Below are 13873 nucleotides of genomic sequence, written 5' to 3'. Positions count from 1 at the left end.
GTTTTCTAAGTCCATTGTTACAGAAAATTAAAAAAAGTACCATTAGAATAAACAAAAAGTACCATGAGGTATCCGCTTGAATTTTCACACACTTAGGACCATACACGCTTAATTTCATATTTCTAGGTCCATTATTATAGAAAATTCAAAAAGTGCCATTAGAATATAGAAACAGTACCAAAAAGCACCCACTTGTAGTTCCCCACTCACTCTGGTCCATATAACCTTTATTTCATATTTCTAGGTTAATTGGTGAAGAAATTACAAAAAGTACCATTCGAATAAAGAAAAAGTACCAACAAGTCTTCCCCTAGAATTCTCATTCACTTAGGACCATATATGCTTAATTTCATGTTTCTAGTCCATTGTTATAGAAATTTCAAAAAAGACAATTAGAATTAGAAAAAGTACCTATAGTTCAGTTCTCACATTTTGGTACCTGAATATTATCCCCATATTCCTAACATTAAATTCTCTCAGATGCATGTCAGCTAACTTTAATGTCGATAAGTGAAATAATTTAAAATATTAAAAAAGTACCATTAGGAGAAAAGTACCAATTTCCCTTTTCCTCCTTGAACACCCCTAAAGCTTGAAATTTAAAAATACTCCATTTTGATAAAAAATTTTATGCTACAGACATGTCTCAAACGATTGAAATCTGTGTTAATGTGCCCAAGAAAAAATATGTTTTAAACAAAGTACCAAACTGTTTACCCGGATTTGGCCCAATATACACCTATTCACTCGAGTTCCAAATAACACCCTGTTAGTTAATTTTTGTAATAATCCAGGAGCCAATATTAAACAAATTATCAAAATTGGCTTAATAATTTCAAATAAAATGTATTTTCCCGATTTTATCCCCTTTTTGGTACCTTTTTTAGCCCCATTGTGGTGGTAAAATTGTATTCAAATAAAATTCTGCATTATGGTGGGAGTTCATAATAAAACATTCGTATGTCTATGTCAAATTATAGAAAAACATATTTTATGAAAAATTACCAAAAATAAACACAATTTTTATCCCTTGAGGGTTCGAATTTGCAAAAAGTACCAAACTTATATTTTTTATTTTTTGATAAGTAAAAAATACGATTTAAAATTTGTTTCTATGTTTATTGGTTAAAAAGATACATAGGGTGCCAAAAAAGTACCAAAATACAGTTTTTACTCTTTTATATATATGTGGCATTTCACGTCAAGTGAACCAACTTTTGAAATCGATGTCTTCCGATCGCGATGAAATTTGCACCAATGTTAGTTCTATTGGATAGTAATTCGGACACCATTTTTCAACAAGATCGGTCAAGAACTCTCTGAGTTATAGGAGGTCAAAATTTGACATTTTGGCCAAACAGGTGTTTTTTTTTATCCATATAACTTATTACCTATTGTTCTTAGCAAAATGTGTCCCAAATAGTTTAGATAGCTATTTATGCAATCTTTCGAAAAAAAAATTAAAAAAATTTTATAAAATATTTTTGATTTTTTTTTTTTAAATCAAAAATATTTTTGACTTTTTTTTTCAAAATGGGCCCTTTTTATTTTTTTTAAGAAAGCTTAGGTCTTTTCCTAAGCGACCTATATGGTCGCTTAGTGGGATGCGATTGGGATATCTATCAAAAAAAATATTTTGTAACTCAAGATTTAAAATTTTTGAATTTTTTTGCAAATTCAAAAACTTTGTTGACTTTTTTTAAAAAAATGGACCCATTTTTTAATTTTTTTTTTGCTCAGAAGAAAGCTTATGTGTTTTCCTTTAACACCCTTTTTGTCGCTTAGTGGGATGCGAGTGGGATATCTATAAAAAAATGTTTTGTAACTCAAGACATACAATTTTTTACTTTTTTTTGAAAAATCAAAAACCTTTTTGACTTTTTTTTTCCAAAATGGACTCTTTTTTTATTAATTTTTTTTTCTCAAAAGAAAGCTTAGGTCTTTTCCTTTAAAACCTTTTTGGTCGCTTAGTGGGATGCGAGTGGGATATCTATCAAAATAAATGTTTTGTAACTCAAGACATACAATTTTTTACTTTTTTTTGAAAAATCAAAAACCTTTTTGACTTTTTTTTTCCAAAATGGACTCTTTTTTATTAATTTTTTTTAGATAATTTAGTATTATCTTCTGGTACTCATAAACTGCAACGGTGTCCTGTTTTAAATCGTCGGATATGATTGCCATACTTTTGTGTTACAAATAATAATAAAAATAAACCACCATATAAATAACCTACCTGTCAACTTCTACCTCTCCACCCACTTCTTAAAGTCAAATGTCATAAAATAATAAATAAACTGGTACTTCGGAGAAGGGCCATAAAATATTTCCACTTGATTCCAAAAATTTGTTTCTGGGGCACCTGATATTTTAACAATGAAAATCACGTGCGCTGAAAACTACCTCTAGGATTGACTAAAAAAGCCGCAAGATACAAAACTCAGACAAATTTTGGGGGTGGAAAATTAATAGCGGTCGGCCTCATATTGCACCCCTCCAGTGGCTATTATCGGTCAGTTGTTGTGGTTTATATTTTTTAGGTTTTAGAAACACTTACACACAAATATGAAAAAAATCAATTTAAAAACATTTGTCTTGAGTTACAAAACATTTATTTTGATAGATATCCCACTCGCATCCCACTAAGCGACCAAAAAGGTTTTAAAGGAAAAGACCTAAGCTTTCTTTTGAGAAAAAAAAAATTAATGAAAAAAGAGTCCATTTTGGAAAAAAAAGTCAAAAAGGTTTTTGATTTTTCAAAAAAAAGTAAAAAATTGTATGTCTTGAGTTACAAAACATTTTTTTTATAGATATCCCACTCGCATCCCACTAAGCGACAAAAAGGGTGTTAAAGGAAAACACATAAGCTTTCTTCTGAGCAAAAAAAAAATTAAAAAATGGGTCCATTTTTTTAAAAAAAGTCAACAAAGTTTTTGAATTTGCAAAAAAATTCAAAAATTTTAAATCTTGAGTTACAAAATATTTTTTTTGATAGATATCCCAATCGCATCCCACTAAGCGACCATATAGGTCGCTTAGGAAAAGACCTAAGCTTTCTTAAAAAAAATAAAAAGGGCCCATTTTGAAAAAAAAGTCAAAAATATTTTTGATTTAAAAAAAAAAAATCAAAAATATTTTATTAAATTTTTTTAATTTTTTTTTTCGAAAGATTGCATAAATAGCTATCTAAACTATTTGGGACTCATTTTGCTAAGAACAATAGGTAATAAGTTATATGGATAAAAAAAACACCTGTTTGGCCAAAATGTCAAATTTTGACCTCCTATAACTCAGAGAGTTCTTGACCGATCTTGTTGAAAAATGGTGTCCGAATTACTATCCAATAGAACTAACATTGGTGCGATCGGAACACATCGATTTCAAAAGTTGGTTCACTTGACGTGAAATGCCCCATATAGATAACAGCAGTTTAGGTTTCAAATTAGACCAAATGTTTGATATAATGAGTATACAATCAGCCTAACTACAAAAGCCTTAACGTCGATTTTAAGTCCATAAAGTTGACTATTATTTTAAATTTCGTACCATAAATTTATAAAACAAATTTAAAATGTTGTTTTATTATTTAAAAAAAAAGCTTTTTGTTTAGAACTTTTATGTACATTTTGTTTTTTTTTTTTAAATTTCTTTTATTTATTTACATTCATTGACAAATATTTTCAATTACAGTACGGGCTCGATGTAATATTATTCAGAAGTTATTCTATTCTCTTCTCTATTTATTCGGGTTGTTTTTTTTAATCAGAAGCGTAATTCAAAACTATTTGCCAAATCAAAGGCACCTAAAAAATACTTTCACGACGACACTGCTCTCATAAAGAATTTTGGCTGTTTATTCACAGATATTTTTTATTAAAATATTTTTTTATTTATTCGAGTACATATTATATTTATTTACACTTATTTTTACTTTGTTTTGTTTAATAAATGAATTAATTACTTTTTGTTAATTAAATTGCATGTTTTTGTTACAAAAAAGAATAAAAAATAATAGCGTATATAGTGGTTGCTTATTGCAACATTTCGAATATCGCAACAACCTCGATTTCCTTTCGGTTGCGCAAATCGAGCCCGTACTGTATTTGAATGTATATGTTGGAAACAATTTTGAAGCTTTTTTCAAATAAAAACAAAAGTAGAATTTAACAAAAATTAACTTTAAAATTTCTTTCATAGTTAGGGTGAATGAAAATCAAAACATGAGATTTATTGGTTTTATTCATTTTTTAAAACCGATTAACCTAGTGGTATAAACCGGTTAACCGAAAATCAACATTTTAAATTAACCGGTTCGCAAAAAACCGATTTTTCGGTTAAGCGGTTTATAAACACTATTTCAAAGCGGAATTTATTCAATTTCTTTATAATTTAATCTCTGAGAAATATAGATTTTCTTATTTTGAGGAATTATTGACAATTTTGAAATGTCACTGACTGATTTTCAACCCAAATCATCTGGCAACTATGCCTTAGACCAGCCCCAGGCAGAGAGATCAGACCAAAATGCTAGACATCCAACCAACCAACCAAACCAACAACTCACTAACCAACTAGCCTGCTGGGCAACAAGCTATCTAGCCTGCAATCCATCCATACAGCTAACCAACCAACCAACTAACTAACTAACTTACTAAGTACGAGTAAATATGTAATTGTGTGTGTTTGCCACCACACTAAACAAAACAAACAATAGAATGAACACGGTAACGGTAGCTAGTACGAGGAGTAGTAAGCGGTAGTCGAGTGAATGAATGAATGAATGAGTGAGTGGCTGCTTGCTTTTAGGTTGGTTGGTTGGTTGGTTGTTGCATTGTTGTATTGTATTCGTATTGTTGAATTGTTGTTTCGCTTATTTTGTGTTTGTGTTTTTGTTTTTGTATTTGTTTTAGTTTTTTTTTGTCTATTTTTCTATTTGATTGTTTTTGCTTTATTTTGTGGTTGGCGCTGTGCGGGATATTCAAAGTTTAGTTAACAAACATTGTTCGTTATGTTCGGATGTGTTTCTCATTAGCTGTTGTGTCGTCTTGTGTTTTGTCGTCTGTTCAATGTAAAAATATACAATAATAACAAATAAATAATTTCATCTTTAATTATAATTTTTCATTACACAAAAAAGCGTGTTTAATTTTTTTAAATCAACAGAAAACAAACAAAAAATATACATACATATATTAATAATAAAAGAAATAAATATAAAATAGTGTTAAAATAAACAAAATATTGTTAAATAATAATGATAATTATTAAAAAATAAAAATAATTTAATAATATTAATAACAAAAAAGTGTTTGTTCAAGTTTGGTTGGAGTTGAGATTTTTGTCGTTATTTAAACGGTATGTTTTGAAATTGTTGCGCTTGGTTACACGTGATTGTATTTCATTCAAACTAACGAAATATATTCGAAATATGTAATAAACTAACTAATGAATGACATTCGATACTTATTTACACATCCATCCAAACATGCACTGCAATAGTACATATATTGTGTGGTGTACTTACTACGTACTACTTGCATCCGTCAAAGACGGAAAATGTTTTTGTGCTACTACTTACTGACTGTTGCAACATCTATCTATCTATCGTCTACATAGTCGTACTCGTATCTGTAACATTGTCTTACATGTGTTTTTATTGCGACAGTGAAGTAATTGTAAACAAACATTCAATACTCAATAACTTAACTCACTCACACACACTCAACACCTATTTATAATTGAATATTTTTGATTTCTGCGTGTCGGCTATTGTGACACTTGATATAAAAGTCAAATTCTTAAAATTTAATTTAAATCGAATAATAAATATACAGTTTTTTAAAAAAATTTATGCAAAATAGAAAAATAGACAAGATTCCGATAAGCTCCGCTTTGAATTTTTGTTTAACCAGATTAACGTTTACCCATTCCCATTAGAGGCCAAAATAAATAATTTTTTTTACAACATTTTTACAATTTCAAACTTTTTAAAGTCAAATAAATTCTAAAAATTTAAGATTTTATTTCGGATACTCGTATTTACTTACATACATATGTATATACCTCTCATAGTTTTGCCATATCTGTGATTTGACTTATGTATGTACATATGTTGAAAATTTATATTTGGGAAAAATTTGCTAAAAGACTTTAAAGTTAGTTAATCCAATTCAGAATATTACTGCTCAATCCATAGAAAATATAAACTGAAGGGTTTGTTTCAATGATTCAGTTTTGTAATATTTGTGATTTTTCATTTGAATATATCGGACTGTGTATTTATTAGCGGATTTTGATAAAACTTCGGAGAAATATTTCATGAGTTTGGAAGATTCCATTTTGTAAATTTTAACCCTTTGATCAACAGTGTTGCTAATTTTGAAATAGCGGCCTAAAGTTTTTATTTTATTTTGCCGCCAATTTTTAATTTTAAATACTCATATTAAAGTTAACACCTGAGAACCTCGGAAGCCAAAAATTCAAGTCTCTTTGTAAACATTTTCCCTATAAACAGGGTGATTCAATATGCACCTTTTTATTATCTGACTGAAAAATAGGATTTTATAATAAATTTTGAAAATTCAATTGCTATAACTTTTTATTTTCAAAAAGGATTTTTATGAAATAAACGGTTTTCGTTAAAATGGTTTCATAGCTTTAATTTTAATGTACGCATATGATTCCACCACTTTTGAAATCGCTTTCATATTATTTTTAAAAATGTATTAAATTTTACATAAATTTAAGGTTTGATGGAAAGGACTTAGGGAATTCCTAATATTTCGTAAAAAACCTAGTACCGATTTAAAGTAAGTACTCTCTCCTTTATTTACATACCCATTTCGTTTTGCGCTTTTTTCGTTTTTCGCAATTTTGAAGTTATTTCGATAAAATTTGGTACATACAATTTTTGCGGCCCAAAGACAAAGCTGTTGAAACTGGATGAAATCGGTCCATTATTTCACCTAGCCCCTATATAAATTTCCTCCCGAAATTGGACTTTATCCGTCGTAAATGTTTAATTAATTTAGGTATCTACACAAAATTCCTGTCCAAATAAGTTTTATGTATACGGAAGATATATCACCTAATTTCATTTCGGTCCATAATTAGTCATAGCTCCCATATAAGGCCCGCTTCCGAAAATCACTTTAACGAGCATAAATCTCTTAATAATGTTGGTAGCTACTAGGGATGCCAAACGGGACTTGGTTTTACAAATCCCGGGATTCGGGATTTTAGAAATGTAAATCCCGGGATTCCGGGATTTTTCGGGACTTCGGGATTTTAAATAAATGTCAAAAAAACATCAAGTTTAACAATAAAAACTATTTATTTCGTTAATACACTAAGTAGAAATATAACAAAGCAAAAACTAATGGATTGAATTAAAATATATATAAAGTATTGCAAAAACCGAGCTACATTTGTCCCTAGTCCCCATACATGGTCCCCTTCAGAAAATGACTTTAACATTCATAATTGTCTTATAATAATTATTATAGTGATACAATTTAATAAACAAGTTGTATATGAAAATTAATCTTTCTACCAACTCTTGTGAGGACCAGTCCATAATAATATAACCTCTATATCAGAAAATATTTTATTGTCAATAAATAATTTATATATAATGATATTAACATAAATTTCATTCATTCATAAATACTGATTCAAGTCCCCATAGAAGACCAAAACTACATATTGATGGTGGGTATAAAAGATGAATATAACACTCTTACTTGTTTTATATTAGTATTATAAGTATGCTGAAATTTAGCTTTCTAGGTTTCATCCTAAAATATTAAAAAAATCTCGTAATTTTCGGGATTTGTTAATCCCGAAAAATCCCGGGATTTTCGGGATCGGGATTTCGGGATTGGCATCCCTAGTAGCTACACATAGTTCAACACAAATAACTTTAATATAGAAATAAATCAGATGACCTAATTTCATGGTGATCGGTCTATAATTAGTCATAGCTCCCATATAAATCTCTTAAAAATGTTGATAGCTGCACAAAATTCAACACAAATAACTTTCATGTAGACATAAATGACACGACCTAATTTCATGGCGATAGGTCCATAATTAGTTATAGCTCCCATATAAGGCCCTCTTCCGTAAATTATTCATGAAAATAAATTATTGAAATTTTGAAGAAAAATTATTGTGCTCTTTTTCTTAGTGTACTATCTTACTTGTTATTATTATAACTCTGTACTACTATTATTATTATTATTATTTATTAAATTTTATTATAAAATAAAAAATTCTAATAATAAATTTTTCTAAAAAAATTCAACATTTTATTTAATTTTTTTTTAATTATTCGACAAAAAAATGGACTTGGAAAGGGTTTTATGTTATACAATACAATAAATACTCATTTTTTTATGAATTGTATATGCAAATTGCAAAAAAAAATTCATTCTTAACCTATGGCTTATTATTCTTAAGAAAATAACTATCAATTTTCTAGACATCATAACTACATTAGGGACTTACAGTTTTCTAAACGATTTTTTATTACAAAATTGTTCCATTTTTAAAACTTCAGAACGGTCGGTATAACATTATGTAATTTGACAATATTTTGAATACAAAAATAAAAAACCTAATGAATATTAGTACGAGTATGTAGATAAATGTGGTGAATGGAAATAACTGAATATAAACATGTAGCGAAACTATTAATGAATTAAAATTAAAAGTTTTTTTTTTTTTAAAAATAAATATTAAAAACTAATTCAACATTCACAGTATAAACATTCGAATTGAACTTGTATAGATAGTTATGTTCGGTTTATTGAGTGACTAGATAAAATAATGAATTGCTCGAATTTCGGATGTTTACAAATTAATATTATTAGAGTGTGTGCAGCAAGCAACCTACAGCCATTTACACATATAAATAAACAAATATTTATGTTTATCAGAGATTTGAGAAAATATTTATCTATTAACTTGACTGAAATCGAATAAATCGAGAAAAACAACAATTTAAACATAAAAAACTTATAGTGTGTAGGTGTTTTAGTTAATTTACAAAACAAAAAAATATTAAATTTTTTTTTTTTTAATAAATTGAATTATTTTGCAAATTACCCGAATGTAATGCTCAAAGTATCGGTTGTCTACATTATGTTTAATATTTATATCTTTATTTATTTATTGTTTCATTCACTTTCAATTGAAATTATATTTTAAAAACACCCCCGGCTTTTAAGCACACACACAACATATGGGCAATTCCATGTCATCGTACGTGACATTTGTACGCCTATAGAGTGGAATAGATTTTGCAAAAATAAGAGTATCTGAAAAATAATTTGGTCTTTATGTTCCATTTAGAGGGTACTATATTTTAAAATAATAAAAAGTTCTTTCGAAACATAGCTGTCCAAAATATAGAGCGAAATAAGGGTATATCGTACGTGACATAAAGGGAAAGTCATTTTGAGGTACATGTAGAAATATGCTAAAATCGTGAGAGTTTTTTTTTAATTGCTTACATTAAACCAAATATTTTTTTCTATATAATCATTCATATTTAAATAAAAACAATCTTTGGGTGATTTTATAATAAATAAAATTTAATATCGTACGTAAAACAATATACATACATATATTCTGCAAACAAAAACTAAAAAAATAAATATAAAACATATAATCGGTTTCAATAAACAAGTTGATAATAGCAAAAAAACAATCAGAGTCAAATTCATTTTATACCACATGCTAATTACAATAATAAAATATTGTATTAAGCTCTAAATACTTTCACATAGTAACATTTTAGTGTTTTCTCCTATTCAAATCATCTTAAAAAAAAGTTTCAATAATTTTTGTTGATTTTTGTCATTCTCGTGGAATTGCCCATATGTATGTATGTTCATCTACATCACGTGCTCAAAAATTATATGAGTGTTAACATGTAAACTCGGTTATACATACATACATCCATTTATGATACATGTATGTATCTTCATTTATATGTATATGGGCAAAAAAACGTTTCTTTTACAATAAAATCTATGAAACAGACTACTTTTGTGTCAATAACGCTACCGAACGCAACAAAACTGAAAAATTTCAGAATCCAAGATCTTCTAAATCTTAATTTAATAAAGTTGAGTAATTTTTCCTTTTAGAAGCCAAAATTTTTATGATTTTATATTTTATTTTAGTTTATTTTAGAGTTTAAATAAATCTTTGTAAGCCGAGGTACTTTTATCCCAACACATTTTGCTGGGGCACATCCAAGATCCTTCGTTAAAGTTTTCAAAACTGAACGCAAGCTTTTGACAAACTTTATCTTAAAAAAATTAGAAATCTGCAGATTTATTGGATAAAATAAAATTGTAGTGTAAAAAAGCATCTCTGTATAATTTATTTGAAAACTTAAATCGATAAGCGAACCAATACATTTTAGTTTAACTATAATAACCAGGGAAACCGGAAATATGCTCTAAAAAAAGCGTTTTAGGCGCTTTAAATATGTAGTAAAAACTTTAAAATATGCTCTTAAAATTTAAAAAATATGCTCTTAAAAAAACAAACTTGTACATAATTTTTAACCAAAAAAAATTTACTTAAATTTTCAAATAAAAATCGTTGTCTATTGGATCTGAAAACATTTTTAAACATAGAAAATGTTCTTTCGACATCAACTGATGTTACAGGAGCAAATTTAAAAGACAATATTTCTTTAACACTTAGAACGGTTAAGTTTGAATTAGAACTAAAATTTGATATTTAGATGGAGCTATTATTAAAATAGTGCTTATTTTATATTAAAACAAGTAAGAGAGCTATATTCGGCTGTGCCGAATCTTATATACCCTTTAATTAATACTTCAAAATAAAAAATTTAAATATTTTTAGGTGAAAAAAATTTTTTTTTCAGTTTTTTCATTTTTTGGATAAAAAAATGTTTAATTTTAAAAAAAAAAATTCTGTTTTTTAAATTTTTTTTTTTTGGTGAAAAGCCATCTATTTTTCAATTTTGATTTTTAAACAATGGAAGTAAAAACCTGTAACACAACAGCGAAAAATAAGTAAGACAAAATTTGTTTTTGATAAACTCAAAATATGCTATTAAACAGTAAAATATGCTCTAAAAACGCAAAATATGACATAAATATGCTCATAAAACAAATATATGCAAAAATATGTATTTAAGGGTAATATATGCAAAAATATGCACTAACAAATCGCGGATAGATAGCGGAGTGGAATAAGCCATGTCCGTCTGTCTGTCTGTCCGTCTGTTTGTTGAAATCAATCAGCAAAATCTGTCCACAAATAACGGAGATATGAGGAAAAAACCAGTACAACCTCAATTTTTGACTTATTTTTGACCTATATTTGAATTACTAAGCCATTAATATAGACAATATGGATATCTAATGATAGACCTTTGCAACGACGTATATAAGACCATAGTAAGTTGGTCCTACAATGGGTCAAAATCGGAAAAAATATTTTTTAAAACTATTTTTTTTCACCAAAAAAATTTAAAAACAAAATAATTATTTTTAAAATTTTTAAAAAATTTTTAAATTTAAAAACAAAATTTTAAATTTAAAAAAATTAAAATAATAATTCAAAAATTTTTTTTCCAAAAAATTAAAAAAATAAATTTTGAAGTATAATTTGGTGAAGGGTATATAAGATTCGGCACAGCCGAATATAGCTCTCTTACTTGTTTAGGTTAGCTCTTGTTTTCGAGATATACCGTTATTTCGAAAATGGAGGAGGTTGCACAATATATATTCATGTAACTCCAAAACGGTTTAGTTTATTGAATAAACTGAAAAAAATCCGCAATAAAATTACCTTTAAGTAAGGCTTAACTTTTTTCAATCTGCATAGTCGTTTTAGTGAAGGGGCAAAATGGCTAAAACTCAATTTCAACAAAATTGAGTTTTAGCCCATATACACACACATACATAATATGTATCAGAGTTGGGGGTAGTGCACTAAATGTTGAGTGCAATCAACATTTCACTAGCACTAAATATTATTTTAAAAAATATATTTTTAAACTAATTTTCATCAGCTTTAGTGGTAGTGAAGCTTATATTTTTATCACTAATATTTTTTAGTGATAGTGATATTTTTTTAACTATAAATCAATTGAGTAGTAGTGTAGTGTAGATCAAATAGTTAAAAAATTTAACAATAACTAAAAAAAGCTTCAATAATTTTCTTTGCACTAATATATTCAAAATTAGTGATCATGAAGTTATTCCAGTTTAAACTAGAATATTAAATATATATGTATGTATATATAATGAAAAATAATTTTGACTTAAAAAACTAAATAAAAATAATGGCTTGAAGAAATTATAGGACATTACAAGATTTAATTTGTTAAAAGATATATTAAAAATGGAAAATACAGACTTTGATAGCGATGACAGTATAATGGACCCTATATATGCATTAGAAGATACACCAACTACATCCCATGCTTTAAAAAGAAAAGGAAATGTCATTACTTATAAAAAGAAGTATTTTTATATATTAACTTAAACTATGAATGGAGTAAAACATTTCTTTGCTGAAAAAAATAGTGCAGGAATATTTTTTTAAACTAAAAATTTTAGTGTGGAAAAAATTATTTCATTAGGATGCAAAAAAAATATTTTAACTATTTTCAAAATATTATTAGTTAACTAACTACACTATCACTATTGTTGGGTGAGGCTTATATTTTTCAACTAATCACTAAACATTAAAAAACTTAGTGAATTATTTTGCACTACCACTAACTGTTAGTGATAGTTAAAAATTAGTGCACTACCCCCAACTCTGATATGTATGTACAGTCAGCGTCTAAAGAAAGTGTACAACTTGTTTTTACATTTAAAACATTTTATTTACATATTAAAAAACTATTTTTTCTCCAGTTCTAGTATATTTAATAAAACATTTAATTGTTCTCTTGCAATATATAAACAAAAAACTAAACTAGTTCAACTGCAACAAAAACAGTAACAACAAAACCAAAAATACTCCATTTTTAACGCGTCAAAAGAAAGTGTACAGTTTAGGGAAATTAGAAGAAAAAACGTGTTTAGTATTTTATTTGACATCTTTTGGGTTTTAAAACAGTTGCAAGCCCCCTTGGCATTGTTTCTACCAATTTTGATGTCACCTATGTTGGGATTTTGAACCACTCTTCCTGCAGGATTTCGTGTAGAGAGTCATTGCTGGTAATATTTCATTTTCTGATCTGTCTGTCAAAATGCTCCCACAGATGTTCAATGGGATTAATGTTCGGTGACTGTGGGGGGTGTTCCAGTTGTTTCGGTGTATGATACAACAACCATTCTTTAACAAGTTAAGAAGTATGCTTCGGATCGTTGTCCTGTTGGAAGATCCAGATTCGATCTAGATTTAATTTTCTAATGATGGGTTCCATATTTTCTATAAGAATCGGTTTTGCTCATCAAACTATCAATAAATATGAGTTTTCCCATGCCACTTGCAGCCATACACCCCCACACCATCACCTAACCACCACCATGCTTTACGGTGGATAGTACATTTTTTGGTCGAACTCTTGATTTTTGCTTCTCCAAATTTTACTCCTTTTTTTACTTCGAAAAATCTCAAACTTGCTTTCGTCCGTAAACAGCACATTATTCCAAAACAATTTTCTTGGTTTTTATACCTGTTTGCGAATTCTCGAAGTCGCTCTTTATTTCGTTTGGAAATGTGGGGTTATTCTCTCGGATCTCTGGGGTTATTCTCTTGGGTGTAGCGCTCGGCGAACCGTACTGTTACTAACTCTCACTCCAGACGAATCTGTTAATTCTTCGCATAATTTTACTGCACTTAATGTGAATACTTTCTTCACTGC

General features: G+C 27.9%; 1 protein-coding gene across 3 annotated transcripts in view; it reads left to right on the top strand.

The window, feature by feature from the left end:
• LOC135951473 (pseudouridylate synthase RPUSD2-like) overlaps nucleotides 1–13873 on the top strand; it is a 196701-nt gene that overhangs the window by 46131 nt on the left and 136697 nt on the right. For 2 of the 3 annotated variants that reach the window (XM_065501128.1, XM_065501127.1), the window contains exon 1: nucleotides 5209–5355. The exons of the other annotated variant lie outside the window; for it this stretch is intronic. The gene's annotated coding sequence lies outside the window, so the exon portion shown is untranslated. Of the gene's footprint in view, nucleotides 1–5208; nucleotides 5356–13873 lie in introns of those variants that run through there. 3 annotated transcript variants of the gene reach the window in all.

Source organism: Calliphora vicina, chromosome 2 (assembly GCF_958450345.1).
Source record: "Calliphora vicina chromosome 2, idCalVici1.1, whole genome shotgun sequence".
NCBI classification, from domain to species: Eukaryota; Metazoa; Arthropoda; class Insecta; order Diptera; family Calliphoridae; genus Calliphora; species Calliphora vicina.
Note: the sequence above shows the minus strand (reverse complement) of the source record. Positions and strands in the feature narration are given on the sequence as shown.